The sequence below is a fragment of the Malus domestica genome, chromosome 04 (assembly GCF_042453785.1).
Source record: "Malus domestica chromosome 04, GDT2T_hap1".
NCBI lineage: Eukaryota > Viridiplantae > Streptophyta > Magnoliopsida > Rosales > Rosaceae > Malus > Malus domestica.
The window spans coordinates 21047812-21066126 of record NC_091664.1 but is presented as its reverse complement, the minus strand read 5'-3'; the positions used below and the strand labels follow the sequence as shown (position 1 = coordinate 21066126).

General features: G+C 37.2%; 1 long non-coding RNA gene across 1 annotated transcript; it reads right to left on the bottom strand.

The window, feature by feature from the left end:
• Nucleotides 1-6337: 6337 nt before the first annotated feature.
• On the bottom strand, nt 6338-6590 carry LOC139195178 (uncharacterized). Its single transcript, XR_011579813.1, has 2 exons — nt 6480-6590; nt 6338-6401 (listed from the first exon to the last, which is right to left on the bottom strand). It is a non-coding gene; the product is annotated as an uncharacterized lncRNA (long non-coding RNA).
• Between the last annotated feature and the right edge of the window lie 11725 nt (nt 6591-18315).

Genomic DNA, 18315 nt, shown 5'->3' with positions numbered 1-18315 from the left:
GAACAATCGATCATAAATTAGAGAAAAAGAAAAAATTAACGGGTCCAGAAATTAAAATAAAGAACTCACTTTTATTGAATTCATATCACTGTAGCAATAATGTCATAAGAATTCAACTCATTAGACCAATATAAAATTACAAGTGTATCCAAGGGTCTGTTATTGACATAGAGTTTACTATATAGTTTTTTTTTCCTGAGGACTGAGTAAAGATTCAGTAATATATATATATCCTCTAATTTTACTTTTCTTGGATTAATATCCTCTAGTTATATTTTTGTTAGGTTTATAGTATTTTTCCCAAGTGGTTTAATGGTAGTTTAACAGTACGAAGCGCATCGTTTATATTTTTGTTGGGTACTTGGGCGTTTTTTCTGTTTATATTTTATTTTGCAGTATTTTCTGCTTATTTTTCCACTGAAGTGCATCATTTTTAAGATGTTTTTTGTAGATCTGGCATTCATGTCGTGTTTCTCGTGTTTGTGTTGTTTTTGTGTCATACCCAATAGCTTAATGGAGCGTGTCGTGTAATACCCGTTAAAGTAAACGGGTAATATGACCTGACCCAAAATCAATCCGTTAATATTATCAGGTATTATGACCCGACCCTTTACCCATTAAGAAAAAAATATTTTAAATCAATAAAAATGAAAATGAAAAACATAATTTGACCCAAAAAAATGTAAAACATAATACTAAATTAGTATATACATACTAAATTTCAGAGTTGACTCCTTCATGAAAGTTGTAAAGTTTTTTCATTACGAGTGATTACATTTTTCACACTTCTACAATAATTATTATTAATTTTATTAATTTTGCACTCAAATAAAAAACAATGTTCATGAGATTTGGAGGGTTTTAAAAATCTAAACGACCATGTAACTATCGTCTAAGCGTTGAGGATGAAATTATGAATGTTTATTATGCTTTCACATCTTTCAAACTTATACATTAATGATTATGAATTTTGTTTATTTTAAACTCCTTTAAAAATACTGTTCATGAGAGTTTGTATGGTTTAAAAATTCAAACAATCATATACCCATCCTCAAAGCGTAGAGGATGCGACTACGAGCATTTGCATATTTTTTTCATATTTTTCGTACATGTAAATTAATTATTATAATTTTTTTTAATGTGTATGGTATTTTTAAATTACTTGATATTTTTATTTTTAAAGTGTTTTATGATTTTTAATCTCAATACTATAAAAATAAATAAATAAATAAAAACGTAAATTTTAAAATTTATATAGAATAATAATTAATAAACAATATATACATATTCATTATATCTATTGTATTTTATAGTAAGTTTTTTTAGTAGTTTAAAAAATTAAAATTATAAAAATAACTTTTTTCTTATCGTGTCAAAACAGGTTACGCGCGTGTCACTTTCGTATAAACCTGGTAAGGACCCGTTATTAACGGGTTATTATCATGTGACCCGATAATGATCCGATTAGTTATTGTGTTGATTCGAACCCCGTTATTTTCGTATTGTTTACGTGTCGTGTTAACGGGCCATATAAAAAATTGCCATATCTATGTTTTTGTTCGTCAAAATCATTTTGTTTACAATAAAACATCTTTTCCAAAAACAAAAGCAAATTTACGACATAAAAAACAAAAAAAAATTACCAGATCTGTTTATATTTTATTTTGCATTATTTTTTTTCGAATAATAGCAAGATGCTTCATACATTTCCAAAACTTGCAGATGAAAATCTATCGGCCCAAACATTCTTTACCAGATCAGGAACCATGGTATCTCCCACATACAGCCTCCATCCATCAGTCTCAGTGTCAGTTAAGACCCATGTTATGTTTTCTGGTGGGTGTGCAAAGTCAAAGTGCATATGTTTAGTTGCTTTCTTCCTTCTACTGCTACATGAGGAGGTTCTGAACTCTGTGAAGCCTGCAAGAGAACAATATACAAAAACATCAACCGTTCATGACTTGGTGAATGTCATCATGTCAACAATAACAGCCTTCGATCTTTAAAAATTTAAGGTTTCGTTGAATAAAATTATTTCTTCATATGTAAATAAACTTATGAGCTCACCTTGGAAACACCAACTTGGAATGCCTCATGTGGCAGCTCACCTTGATTTTCCTTGATCCATTTCTTAGCACCTGTTGGAAATTTGAATAGTTTGAGTTGAAATTTCTTTGTCCCATATTGGCCATTCCCAAAAGATTTTATCACTTTACAAGGCTTTGTCCTTTATAGAAAATGATTGGAGTAATAGGCCTGGAGACTAAAATTGGGCTCACCTTTAGGGTTGGGCTTTCGGGTGTACTAATTAATTGGTAATTAATATATATAATTAATTATAATTAATATATAATTAATATATATTTAATTGTCAAAAGATGGGCCTTGGGCTCTAATAATTAAATTAATTAATTATTTTTGGAATTAATTAATTATTTTTAATTTCGAATTTAAATTAATTAATTATTTATTTTTACCAACAGACTCATCTTTTCAGATGAAGTCTGAAGTGTGAAAACGCAGAAACAAAAACACCCTTTTCAGCAGATGTCTCCCAACAGATGCATCCCTTCCTCATACCTGTTGCGAACAGGTATAATCACATTATATATACATCTATCTGCATGGCATTTAGAATATAGAAAAATCATAAATCTTCTCATGCAATCATAAACATCCTTTCTGAGAGAACCACATTAATATTCGCCAGAAGTCAATTTTCCGGTGCTGGAATTTCTGACTTAGATCGTTGAATCCTGGTGAAGTAGACGTCCGTAGAACTACAAGCACTGAGTATGGACGAAATTTCTGTTTCAAGGACATTGCGGTACGCAAGCCTCGATCTTCAAGTTGTCTGTTTTTATAATTCGTATTCTAGTTTATATTCTGTTAATTCCTATTGCATTTATTGTTTATTAGCATATATATTTAAATCACAGATTGTTGACTTATATCCAACAGCACCTACTAGCGATCAGAATTGTTTTCCGGTTTGAGGATGAAGGAAAGTCTGCACTTAACCTATGTTAATTGGCTACCATTGACTAAATAGGATTTGAATATGATTGTGGTACATAAAATTCAAGACTAACTATTGCAAACACCAACTATTTTTTACACACTTCAATCTCGGGATGGCATTTATTAATATATTCTGAAGCAAAAGAATAAAAGGGTCATACAAATAAACAGAGCAAAAGTAAGATCTGAAACCAAAAAATTGTAGTTCATAAAGAAAAATTAGAATTAATAATCGAACTAACCATGTCTTTTATTCCCAAATATTTTAGAGAGGTCCGCGACTTTTGTTCCTCAGTCCATCCATCGGGCAATCCATAGTTTGTTCCATCAACATGATTAACCACTTGGGGTACCCTTTGTAAGGATATTTGTATCTTATCATTTCAGTTATGTAGAAGGTGCCACTTGTATTGATATTAGTGGAGGGTGTTATGAGAGTGTGAGTATAAATAGTAGGAGTGTCTTGTAATAATTAAGTTAAAATAGAAAATACAGTTGGAAAATATTCTTCTCTCTGACTTATTCTCTCTTCCTTCGTAGCTAAGATTTCTTCGTTTTCTGCAATGTTGACATGGTATCTTCGCCAGTGTGGTTAACACCATCGGTTGACGATCCTTCTTGCTTCTGCTCTCTCTCTCTCTATCTCGGAGTATTGCTGTGATTTCTTGCTCCTCGTTGTCTCGTAGGTGTTTTGGTTGTGGTTCTGATTTCAGTCGTTGTTGTTCGAAGTCGGTGGCTTGTGAAACCCTAGAATTTTGGGGATTTTTGGCCATCTTGTGTTGTTGCTCATCATAATTGGTTGTCGAGGTGATGTTACTTATGCATTAACGTTGTGTAGTTGATAATTTTGCGATATTTGTCTTCTCTTCTGAAACCCTAATCTATGGGTTTGTTGCTGAGGATTCTTGATTATGTTCGTAATCTTTCTACTATGACATTAAGATCGTTCTGGATCTTGATCTGTTTTTTGGAATTATCTGTGGTATAATTTGTCACTTCTATGGAGTTTTGCTTGTGATTCAAGATTTGTAGTGTGTTAATTGTGTAAACATGGTTACCACTGCACAATTGGCTCTTACACAATTTTTAATTTCTTCATTGATTCCGAGCGTGAGTAACATTGTCACAGTCAAACTTTATGACTCCAATTATGTTACTTGGAATTTTCAATTGGAATTGTTGTTGGAAGGCAATGGAATTTGTGGCTTTCTTGATGGATCCATTCCTTGTCCTGCACGTTTTGCTGATTTTGATTTGGATAATGACACAATAGAAAATGAACAAATGTTAACTAATGGATATAATTTTGGAAGATTCATGATAAGGCTTTGATGACACTCATCACTGCCACTTTGTCCACTACTGCTCTGTCTTGTGTGATTGATTGCAAAAGCTCGAAAGAAATGTGGACTTGTCTTCATGAAAGGTTTGCCAATATGACCACAACCAGCATTGTTCAGATGAAAATTGATCTTCAAAACATTAAGAAGGGATCTGAGACTATTGATGCATACTTGCAAAGAATCAAAGATGCTAGGGATCAATTGGCTGCAGTTGGGGTATTCATATCTGATGAGGACATTGTTATTTTAGCATTGCGAGGTTTACCCCTTGAGTTTAACACCATTAAAGCTGTGATACGTGGTCGTGAGAATCTAGTCTCGCTTAAAGAACTTCGATCACAACTGAGGGTTGAAGAATCTATACTAGATGAGACCACTAGATAGATTCCTCTTATGTTTGCCATGCATGCTCAAAGTACTGGCTCTCCATTTGATGTTGGTGGTTCTTCAGGTACAAAACCTTATGCTTCAGGATCTAATCTTGGTCAATCATCTGGACATGTGTTGCCTTTTTCTACAACTCCAATTCTATAACAATTTGCTCCAATGCCATTCATGCCTCAACTTTCACAGCTTCCATTTCCTGGACCTCAGGCATTTGTCTCTTAATATGGCTCGGGTACTTATAATAATTTCAGGGGGAACAACTTTAAATCCAAAGGAAAAGGAAAAAAATTCTTCTCTGGGAATTAGTCTCACTATAATCATCAGTCATCTTATAATGCCAGTCAATTCTCACAGCCCTCATTTTAGTCTCAAGGATCCCAGTCTTCTCAGAATCCTCAACAAGTGTGCCAAATATATGATAGAAAAGGTCACTCTGCACTCACTTGTTTTTAGCGTGGATGTTAAATTTGTCATCGAGTGGGACACACTACAGCTACTTGTTTTGATAGGAATCAAGCTGTCAGTCCACCATTCAATTCCTCACAGTTTTTTTCCATCTCATCCACAGCAAAACCAACATTCCATGCGTTCTCAAGTTCCAAATACAGGTATCGCTAATGTTTCATACAATTCAGTGCCTGCAATGTCTTCTCATTACCTTCCTCATACTGGCAGTTCATCCCTCAACCCTCACATTGTTGTGCGGAAGCGTCAAATATGAAACCAATAAGCTAATACGGTAAAATATGACAAGACAAATAATCCAAAGAACACAAGGATTTATACTGGTTCGGCGTAAGCCTACGTCCAGTTCCGAGACGGCGAGGAAATTCCACTAATATCAAAGAAGATTACAAATAGAGTTTTAACTCTCAAACCCAAATCCCACATACACCCAATAGCTCTCACTCAAACAAAGAAACAAATGGAGAAGAAGAAACACATATCAAATTCCTTCTCTCCCAAAAGCCACAACATGTAGCACAAATATCTTTGATTGAGTGATCACTAACAAAGGGGATTACAAACAAAGGAAGAATAGAAAACAGCAACCTTTCTCTTACTTCTCTCTAATATGCCGTTTTTCTTCTCTCGGCTTCTCCTCAAACATATAGCAGCTGCTGCCTTGAAAATACCAAAAGAAAAGCTCTTGACTTTTCTTCCCTGAGCCAACATCCTAACAAATTTCATCATTGCTGCCTTTTCTCTTTTTTGCTTGCTTTCGGCTGCACTTTCTTTTCTGCTACCTTTCTGCTGCTTTTCTGCAGCTTGTCTTCTGACCAAAAGGCATGAATTTCCTTATATAAGGCTGGTGCCTTTTTAATTAAACCCTAGCTGCCATGTGGCTTTCAAATGGGTAACAAAAGGCCAAACCTATTTGGGCTTGAGACAAAAAACTAAAGGCCCAAAAAGTATTGAGCCACAAAATCCAACAATCTCCACCTTGGCGAAATTCCCGAAAGCAACTCAGAGTTGACTCAACAATCATCATAAGCACCCAAAATACGAACTACAGACAACGGAAGCTAAATCAAATTCACCAAACTTTCCGGTACTCATAACAATTTCCACCTCGACTCAAACTGTACCAAAGCCAACGAAAGTGAACATTTCTCTACCGTCTTCTCCAAATTTGCAAACCATAAGTGCCTTGATCAAAACAAAAGTGATTCAAACGAAGAACTGAAATTCTTCAATATCACCAACAAAAGATCAAGCACATCATACCAAAGTTGGACACACAACGAACTCCACCTGCTCACAAACACCATGGTCTGAAACTGCACCAATAGACTCATTCACATAGTATGGCATATTCTCCAAGTCAAAACTGATTACAAATTTGGCAACAAAGTCTCACATACCACATACAAAAATATGCCTCTTCTCTCAAGTTTACCATCATCACATGAGCACCAACAGGACAACCAAAATTTCAAATTCAAATAATCAGCAGGAGATCCAAAACCATACCTCAACTGAAGTCTTCAAGAAAACTAATTGCAGATGATGGAGACCAACAGACCAAATAGCAGTGGCAAACAAATCCAACCAAATGTCCATAGACCAAACAAAGTTAGAAAACATATAACTTGCCTTCTACAAGAGGGTTCCACACAAATGTTCTGCAGTGCATGTGGTGTCTCCAAAATAGTGTGGTGTCTCACTATCCAAACTTGCAGAACTTAACAAATTGGCCCTCACTGAATTCAACTTTACCAAAAAAAGAAAAACCATACCAATATCCAAAACAATAAAAACACCGATGAAGAGCAACTGACATAACACAAAACATACATAGAGGCTACTAAGCAACTTTCTCAAATCATAACAAAGAATCCTTACAAACTCTTAAATCTCCATATGTAGTAGAGAGATTTAAGAGTACCCACAACACCAGATTCCTTTTTTTATTTTTTTTATTTTTTTATTTTTATTTTTATTTCAAATCTGGTGTAGCCAACTGTCATCATAGAACAAAGTCGAAGTCGTCATCGACGACATTCGCACTCACACCAACATTATCTTTCAGTTTTGGGCAATCAACTTTCCAATGCCCTTCCTTGCGACAATAGTTGCATGTGTTGTTTCTGGTCTTAGACTTCGATCTCAAATTTCCTTTATTACTCCCTGAACCATATTCCCTATCTCTGCCTCTTGCTATCAAAGCCTCAGAATGAGAATCATTCAAATTTCCAAATACTTTGTTCTTTAACTCTCTTGAATTCAAAGCGGCTTTTACATTCTCCATACAAATAGAATCTCTCCCATATAACAAAGTTTCAACAAAATTCGCATACGACGGAGGTAAAGAACACAACAAAATCAAAGATTGATCCTCATCATTAATTTTATTATCCATACTTTTCAAATCCATAATAACCTTATTAAACTCATCAAGATGGTTTTGAATAGGTGTACCTTCAGTCATACGGAGAGTGTACAAACGTTGCTTCAAATACAGACGATTGGTGAGGGATTTGGTCATGTATATACTCTCCAACTTAAGCCACAAACCAGCTGCAGTAGTTTCATTTTCCATCTCACGAAGAACTTCATCAGATAGTGATAACATAATTGCACTATGTGCTCGATTCAAAGCGTCTTCTTTTTCTTCAGCAGACCAATCTTGTGGCAAGGCTTCCACACCCTGTAGCGCCTTAAGCAACCCTTGTTGAACTAGCACAGCTCGCATCTTAACCCGCCACAGGCTAAAATCATTCCTCCCATTGAATTTTTCAATATCATATTTCACCGACATATTCGAAGGTTTCATAGACATATTAGTACAAAGCCCCAAGTCGAAACCCGGAGCTCTGATACCACTTGTTGTGCGGAAGCGTCAAATATGAAACCAATAAGCTAATACGGTAAAATATGACAAGACAAATAATCCAAAGAACACAAGGATTTATACTGGTTCGGCGTAAGCCTACGTCCAGTTCCGAGACGGCGAGGAAATTCCACTAATATCAAAGGAGATTACAAACAAAGGAAGAATAGAAAACATCAACCTTTCTCTTACTTCTCTCTAATCTGCCGTTTTTCTTCTCTCGGCTTCTCCTCAAACATATAGCAGCTGCTGCCTTGAAAATACCAAAAGAAAAGCTCTTGACTTTTCTTCCCTGAGCCAACATCCTAACAAATTTCATCATTGCTGCCTTTTCTCTTTTTTGCTTGCTTTCGGCTGCACTTTCTTTTCTGCTACCTTTCTGCTGCTTTTCTGCAGCTTGTCTTCTGACCAAAAGGCATGAATTTCCTTATATAAGGCTGGTGCCTTTTTAATTAAACCCTAGCTGCCATGTGGCTTTCAAATGGGTAACAAAAGGCCAAACCTATTTGGGCTTGAGACAAAAAACTAAAGGCCCAAGAAGTATTGAGCCACAAAATCCAACACACATTGCCATGAATGCTAGAACTCAAGCATCACCTTCTGCACCTTAATAGGAGTATTTCCTTATATATCAAAATTCAAACAAAACATTGATTAACGGTAATTTAGTCATGTTAAGATCAAGCGGTAAACTGTTAATTACAAAGGATTTTTTTCATAAACAATATGCTTCGCATACGAACTAACAAGATTTAATTCATAGGCTCTTTCGTAGTAGTCTAAATTCTCAATTAATCCATCTTTTTGTATCAACATCCATATTAAAAGAAATATCGACTCTGAGGGGTGCTTGGAAAACATTTCCCTGAATCGATGGATACAGTCTGGGGCTATCTCAAATGTACAAAGCAAGCAAAATAAGTTTATTATGTTACATTCAAGACGTAAAATGTAACATCTTGATCACTTTCACGCATTTACTAACTAACCTCCAAGACGTAAAATGTAACATCCTTATATATACATATATATGTTACATTCAATTTTCATCCACAATTTTGTTAAATTTGCTTACACATCAACTGCTCGAACGGACTTTTTGATGTCAATTTCATCAATTCACAAGCAGAAGGAGAGTGGAAAACTAAACGACTCATTTCAACAATTCACAAGTATACATTTACATCATGTTTATCACAATCTAATCGATCAAATGAGATTGGTAAAGCATCATTCTTGAACAGAACCAAAATCTTCAGGGGAAATGATTGGAATAATAAAGTATGCAATAGGACATGGCCTCTAATTTATGCAATTGGCAAGAAATTAATGACATCCTTTCGGGGAGGAGGGTATCTGATATGTTACGAGACTTAAGTTGACGAAATGAGCATAAAAATTGGCTGAAAATTTTGATGTGGCTATTGGCAAAATGTTTCAAGTACGAGTGACTAATTGTAATTCATTTTAGTTTAGGTAGTAAATTCACAAAAGTAGAAAACTTCAGATGCCATTTTGCTCAATATAAATATATATCTCAAATTTCTTGTTAGCTCTATGGAAGATCATGGACTGGTGAAAACGCCCAACACAAACTAATAAACCCAATTTACCCCCTTTTTGTTTTTCGGTTGGATTTTGTCATAGGTATTTTGTCACATCCTGGCCCAGGCTCCATCACATCTCTGGCTCGACTCCGTTGTAGCACAATATTATCTCTTTTGGGCCCCAACCACGCCCTCATAGTTTTGTTTCTGGGAACTTAGACGAGAACTTCCCAGTGGGTCACCCATCATGGGATTGCTCTCGCGCGAACTCGCTTGACTTCAGAGTTCTGATGGAACCCAAAGCTAGTGAGCTTTCAAAATGCCTCGAGCTAGGTAGAGATGAAAATATACATATAAGGCTTACAGAATCTACTCCCCTGGACGATGTGGGATGTTACATATTTGGCATTGAAATGCATGAATAATTTATTTTTATAGCAAATTTGAAAAATTTACTGAAGTATAAAAAATTAAAACACTCATAGAATCATTTTTTTAAATTAAAAAAAAAACACAAGCAAACATATATATTTTTTTTTCCGGTCCATGCGCATGGTTTGATGATTAAATGATTTGGCTTTAATAATCTTTTTTTATGTTTTTTTAAAAAGGGCTAAAAGCAAAGTCCAAACAAACCTACTCAATAATAAGTCTAGACCAAGACATCTCAACTCGATTCTTGCGAAAAAAATTAGGATTAACAAAATAAAAATTGCCTAAATCCAAACCAAGACTAAATGTTGCTAAATTGTCTGCCACAAAATATTTTTCTCTATGACATACCGAAACTCACATTGCCAAGATTTTGAAAGCAATTCTAGGCAAAGCAAAATAAGGGGATTCAAATGATGATATTGCTAGTAGCTTGCAACACCAAATGAATTGTGATTGCAGAGTCTAATTCCACAAATTTGTCAATCCATAATTTCCATGCCACTTGTAAGCCCAAGTAAAAACTCCATAGCTCAGCATTGAGAATCTCACATGTGCCCAAATTGGCATAAAACCAAGAAAATCCATTTACTATCGGAATCTCTTAAAGCATCATCTGCTCCAATAAAATTATTATTTCTCTTCTGGCAGCCATCAGCATAAAATTTAGAGCAATCCGAAAAGGAATTTCCCAATAGAGCAAATAGGGTTTATCAATCCAATGGATTTTAATCATCTTTGAGATGCAGGTTTACGGAGTTCTATCTACCTTCACAAGGCAGGAATCCACACAACAAACTGATTGGTTTCAAATCCTGACTAATAACTATAAAATGTGGCTTAAAGAATAGAAAGCTTTTGAAGGAAAAAGTTCATCAGTTTTATAGATGATTTTTATGAAAGTCACTATTGAACAATAACTTTAGTTAACCAGGTTCAACATACAGGCTATATTATGTGGATCAGACACTCCAAAATTTTTAGACTTGGACCTTTTAATTGTTCTTTTTAAACATTTGGCTCGTTAGAAAAAAAAAACTTGTTGAAAGAAACAAACAAATTTCACTGTATTAAGTACTCATTAGTCGTGAATAGGCATTCTATATTCGTCTTTCCAATTAGTTATTTAATCCTCGACAGTTCAACACAAATCTTCATTATTTATCAAAGTAACGATAATAATACTCTTCTTCTTAATGTCCAATTGTTAGAACATCATCAATGCTAAAGTATTTTGCATTGACAATACTTGTGTTACCATCTAATTCCGAAAGGTTCACATTTTTGTTGGCTTAAGGGTAAGTAAAATTTATCAATTTCTTTCCATCGGTTGTAAATTCCAAATTTAGTAAACAAATTATCCTTATTCCTCTGTTCATACGCACTTCATACATTCCATGTATTATATGCTCTATATTTATATGGAATGTATCATTTGTTTCAGTGGCGGAACTAGAAATTTATGTTATGAGAGTCTTTAAATCATATGAAAGAAACTAGACAAAAATAGCAATATAATTAATGGGAGAAATTACCTTTTTTTTATGAAAATTTTAAATCAAACAAGGGCGGTGGGGCTTTAAATTTTATATGAAAAACTCCATATTAAACTGATTATATCATAAGAACAAAACTTGTTTATAATCTTGGAGAAATTAGAATCCCCTGCAGTTTTCTAATACTCTTTAGATCAAACATTGGTTCTATTTTGAGATTTGATTAAAACGCCTAAACGATAGTCATGTCAGCATTTTTATATTTATTTAGATTACATGTCATTATAGTGTTTTTTTTTTAATTTAAAATGTTCATTATTAAATTCTATATATATCCTTTTAGGCTAATATATTTCTGTACGTGGCCTTTTCCGTAGGAAGCCATATAGTTTGCTGGTAATGTTTCCAAAATTCTTCTCCCACGTTTGAATTATGTGATCCTCATTTTTGAATTTTGAATGAACTTATCTATGGAGCCTAAAATAATCCCCAAAATCCTAGAGGCGAAACCTGGACTTTTGCACAAGAAAGACAAGATTGCCCTCATTAAATGGGTAGGCTCCTCAGATACTCTGACGTGCAACTCACACCCTGAATGTCTCAGCAGCTGAAATACGACTGCCCACAACTTACTTGCCCTTAGGAAGGAAAAGTCAAAGCATTAAAGATAATGATTAATTACCCAAATACTATCTTTAATACATTCCCAATCGAAGATTGACTACAATCAAGTAAGTAATCCCAATTTAAATCAATTAGGGATAATTACTCCATTATCTCAAAATATTATTTCCTATTTAATATCTTAAGAATATTTATCCATAAACATTGGCCAATAGGATGCCGCCATGTGCAGGTTAAAACCTTAACACTATGGCAACCCTCTTCCCTATATATACCCCATATTCTACCCTAAAAAAGTCCTAAACACTTTACTCTCCTCAGAGAAATTGACTTAGGCATCGGAGATCCATTGGCCTAACCCCCCACCTCATGGGTGCATAAGGCTTAGGTCTTTGATCAGAGGTGTTGATTTTTTTGCAGGTGCTGTTTCGTTACGACTGAAGACAGCAGAAAATTTGCATAGATAAATTGGTGCTTTCATTGAGAGCTAATTCAAATACTCGAAGAACCCTCTTGCATTTGTTTCTTGAATTTTCTGTTACGTTGAATTTCTCACACGTCATATCAATTAATTTTTCCTAGAAAAGTTTCTTGATCAATCCCTAAAGAAAGGATACAATGGTAGGAAATTCGAAACCACGACAAACGGAACGTCGTATGTACAAGAATTTGAGCCGAAGAGTGAAAACGATGACATAGCCCCGTGACGGTGATCCTCGAGGCTCAATGCAACGGCAGGAGGGGCCTCACCACCATGGAGCTGTACCACCACCGTTGCTGGGACCCAGCAGCCACGACAAGGCCGCCAAGCCACAACCCAAGTATCGGCATTGCTGCCCTTGTAGTGCCCTACCCCCAAAACCCTGGGCAGGAGGCCCAGGTCCATTCCATGGCTCACGAGCATGAGCCACATGACCTCTAAGCCTCAAGCAGAGCCCAAGAGGCCCAAGCCGCAGCAACTCAAAATGCCAGCCAGGCAGCATAAGCTGCAGCAGCCGAAGCCTAGCCAGGCAGCCTAAGCTGTAGCAACCGGAGCCCAGCCAGCAGCCCAAGCTGTCACAGCCCAAGCCCAATGCCGAGCTCTACTTGATGCAGATGTGGCCCAGGCCCAACACGAGGAGCATGTGCCGGCCGGGCGCACAGCGCAAGCCCAAGACCAACTGTCATACACACGAGCCCCCACACGCATAGCCTAGCCACCGAGCTGGGTAAGCCCGCCTCACGACCCCGTCAGCAGCGCAGTCCAATCTGAGGCTACCTCCGGTGATCTAGATTTCAACCACTAGTCCTACAATCGATTCATGGTTATTTTCACCTCACATTTCTGCATGAATGCCTGCTCTGGGCTCAAGTTTTGTACCTGCAATCCCCTACACATGGAGACGCCCATTATCCAGACTCTTCCAATCCAAATGACGAACATCACCTGCCCCAACAGGTTAGCATACCACCTTGGTGAACTAGCTTCTTGAGTGCATTGAGATGCAACGTGCCCTCGACGAGGTGTCTCGAAATAAGACGAGGGTAGATGAATGTGACTCATTCCAGCAACGTACCAGCAAATGGCCGCTTAGTCCACCACGAACTGTGCGTTCGGATAGTGTGTACTCTCGTTTGGGCCCTCGAGGAAACGTTTTCTCCCACTTAGATGCGCAAAGAAACATTCATTCTTGACTCGGCTCACGAGTAAGTGCGCATTCGAGGTTGGGTCCACACTCCGACGAACACTCAGGACATTACAGTCGAAGCATCCACATGAGGCTAGGCCCACAAGAGGATCCTCAAAAGAGGCATTGGAGTAGGCAGCCACATGGCGGACCGAGGAGAGCACGAGAGCAGTTTAGCTCAAGTTCCGCTGACAGCCCACACCAAACGTAAAAATGAGCAACATAAAATGAACCACGTGCACCATAACCGCATCACAAACGAGCAAAACATGCCGAAGAGCAAAATGGACTAACAAGTCAGCATCGAGGGTAGCTGGAGGCTCTGCTGCCCCACCAGGCCCAAATCTAGGATGAGGTACAAATGCTCGTAACAGAGCAGCTGTGCGAATTCTAGCACATTTATACTACCGATGATACCCTTCGTAGAGACGTGGCCAACATAAGTAGGTCACCATTTACAGACGAGATCGAGCAGAGAAAGCTGCCATAAAAGTTCAGCCTGCCGCATTTCACCATTTTCTAGGGACATGAAGATCCGGGCATGCACTTAAAGCGCTACTGCAGTGCGATGATTCTTTACAGCAAAAATAACACTCTCATGTGCAAGGTTTTCGCCACAACATTGTGGGGCAAAGCCTAAAACTGGTTTCATGCCTTACCACTGCGCTCAGTCAGGAACTTCAACTAACTTTCTTTGGTTTTCACCAAGGAATATTCGTCGTACCGTTCAATCAAAAAGACGTCCAACCACATCTTCAACATTATGTAGGGCCTAAATTAGTCAATTCGTAACTATGTCAAGAGGTTCAAGGTGGAGAAGGCTAAAATTGTCGGTTGCAACGAGAGCATAGCAATGGCAGCATTCAAGAATGGGCTTCCCACCAAACACCCTTTATTTGGAAAATTGATTATAGGCGGGGAGCTGACCTTGGCAGCTTTGTATGCTTTGGCAGAGAAGCACGCGTTATGGGACGAGTATAAGCAGTCTTGCAAGAACAAGTAAAGAAATAAGTGAAAGGACCATTCCCCAAACAGATATGACTCAACGCCTAAAGCATTCACCAAGTTCACAGTTTCGATTGGCCAGATTCTCTGTAAGCTCAAGAATGAACCATGGTTTGAACTGCCGCCACCCATGAAGGGTGATCTTACCAAGATGGATCAGACAAAGTATTACGCATTCCACCAAGGGCAAGGTCACACTACTAACGGTTGCCTGAAATGAAAGCAATACCTCGAGGAGCTGACGCTGAACCCCTATTGAAGACAATGCAGATTAATGGCATCTTTGCCAGGCCAGAGCACTCTCGGTCCATATTTAGGATTGTGAAGGAATGCTTTGGAAAATCTCCCATCATTTCCTGAACTCCATTTTGGCTTATCTAAATAAGTTAGAAGCTTTAGGCAGTTCGACGAACAAGACCTCGTAGGCCGAGGATTATCTCAGTTGTTATGCAGTTTCTACCTTCCAGCATAGTTGATACATTTCTTTATTCTCAATGAAGATCCAAGAAGTTATTCACAAACCTGCCTCAACTTCTGCCTACAACAACTGCTCAAAGCCTCATCTGGGCATGCTCTCCAGTGCGAGAGGTAAACTAATCCCCCGACACCCATATGGGTATGCTTTTTAGTGCGATAGGGTAAACTAATCCCCCGACACCCATCGGGGTAAGCTCTCGAGCGCGAAAGGGTAAACTAATTCCTTGACACCCATCTAGGTATACCCAAACGTGGATGAGTTGTACGACTTCCCCCTGAATGCATCAACTAAAAGATTCAATTCCGCGGGAACCCAGGTCTCTAACCGGAAGAGGCACTAAGTGTAGGATTCCTGCCCATGAAAAAATTCACGAGACCAGATGACTTGTCCTTAACGTGCAAATCTTCATAAACGTAGCTTGGCTCAAAAGTGTTACAATACTAGTTAAGCAACATGTGAAATCAAGTTACAACTCAGAAGGATATGGCCTTTGAGGTGCGATTCTACGTATACCTTAAGAGCAACTCCAGCGTGGGCTGGTGCTTGAGGGATGGGGAACGAAATAGGGCCAGATGGCCTTGAAGCTCCAGCGTGGACAGCCCGAGGGAGAGTGGAGGCCCGAGCTTTGGGCCTATGAGGAATTGCCAGCTCGAGTGGATGTGACGCTAGGGCTGATGTCATCCTGGCGTCGGCCCAATTTTTTATTTTTTTTCTTTCAGGCGCGTGCGACTCACTCGCGTGTGGGGGTGCGTCAGCAGACGGCTTTTCAGACTTTGAGCCGCATCGCAATCTGTCAATGTTACCGTTGGGAAGTCACGTGGCTTCCCACGGTCCGTTCGATCTCAACGGCTCTTTAAATTGGACCGTCCGATTTGCAACGAAATTAAAAAAAATCTTATTTAATATCAACTGTTGGATCTGAGATCAACGGTCGATATTATTCTGTTTTATAAATAAATAAATAAATAAAAAGAAAAAATAGTTTTAAAATTAAGAAAAGTTACCGTTGTGACACGTGGCACAATCTGGAGTGTTGGAATTTTTTTTTTTTAATCCAACCACAGAGATTAATTAGTTCAATAAAAATTTAAAAAAATTGTAAAAAATCTGAAAAAGAAATATGAAATTTTTTTAAAAATATTGTTTTTACTTTTCTATAAATACATTCTCATTATCATCTACCTTACACCACAATTTCATATTTTCTCAACTACTTTCAATCAAATTCCTATATTTCTCTCAAAGTTTCAATCCAATTTTTTTTTCAACAAAATGACTACTGATGCAGGTATGAATTGGTCGCTTCTTGAAGATGTTGCGTTGTGTACTAGCTGGGTTGAAGTTACCCATAGTTCGCTTACAGGTAATGAGATGCAGTTGCGAGAAATGTGGAGTCTTATTCATACCAATTATGTTGAGAAAATGGGTGGGAAAAGAACCAAAGAATCGATGTCCAGTCGTTGGAAATTACTTAGCCAATCGTTTAGTACGTGGAGAGACGCCTTGGCACAAGCTAATACTAATATTCGAAGTGGGGAAAATTACACGGATCAGGTAACAATATATTATTTATTTGTTTGTACTATACCCAAATTTAGAATATAATTATTTGTTTGTATTATTTATTTACTACCTACTTTCATTTATAATTATTTGTTTGTATTATTTATTTGTTACCTACTTTCATTATAATTATTTGTTTGTATTATTTATTTGTTACCTACTGTCATTATAATTATTTGTTTGTATTATTTATTTTTTACCTACTTTCATTATAATTATTTCTTCTCCCACATTGTGTAGCAACTTCAAGCACAAGCTTGGTATGGTGCCAAAACCAAAACCAAAAATAAATCATTCAACCGGTGGGAATGTTGGAATATTGTAAAAGATTGTCCTAAATTCAGAGTTGTGCCTGTCGGTCCAAAAGGTTTTATGAACAACACCCCTCTACACTCTACACCCGATCATGGCTCGCATGTTCATGAAGATGATGCAAAAGAAGTGCCCGAAACGCCCCTCCCTGAACAAGCGTCAAGGTCGACCCGTTATCCAATTAGGATTCAAGATAAGAAGGCTTCAAAGAGAAAAATGAGTGCTTCAAAGAATGATTATGCAAAGTACATGGAAGAACTTGCTCGCCAAGGTGAATTGACTTTGGCGCGGGAAATGGCGAAGTTTAAGGCTGATAAGGCTAAAGATGAGGCAAAAACTGCAGCTGTTGAGAGAGAATTTTAAGCTAATGAGGGGGAAAGAGAGCTACTTAGGCAAGAAACGGAACATGTTAGAGAAGAAAGAATGGCTCAATCATTACGAACACGCCTTTAGAAGGGAAGTCTCCAAATTCTAAATATTTTTGGAAGTCAGAGAAAGAGGATGTGGTGCGAATGAGGCGTGCAAGAAAAGCGAGAGCAAGAGGAGATGGTCCTAGCACGACAAGAGCAGATCATCCTAGCACCACAAATTGGTTAAGTGATGATGAATAGAGTAATTTTTCTAATCGGACCCCATAATTTTCCAATCACTTTGGGTTGTAATATATTATTTATTGAACAGTGTACTTTATGTTGTTTCCAATTTATTGAATTTAATACTTTATTTATAGTGAGAGTAAATTTATGTAATTTGGTAAGTTATTTATACTATAAGAGAATGTTTATTCAAATGACAAAAACACACCAAATAAAATTACATAAACATACCAAATAATTAAAAACTCACTAAAACTGAACTAAAAAAACACACCAAATAATTAAAAACTCATTAAAAATGAACTAAAAAAAACACACCAAATAAAAACAAACACACTAGATGAACTTAATTATCTTCAGCTTATTTCAATGCCCATTGGTGCTCTATCAAGTCATTTTGCTAGGAATTGTCCATATATGGCCTTTGAAATGCAGCATATCGTTGAATGACCAGTTCATTGTAACGTTCATCCCTTTCTAATGGCTCATGTTGCATGAGTTCTTTGGTGG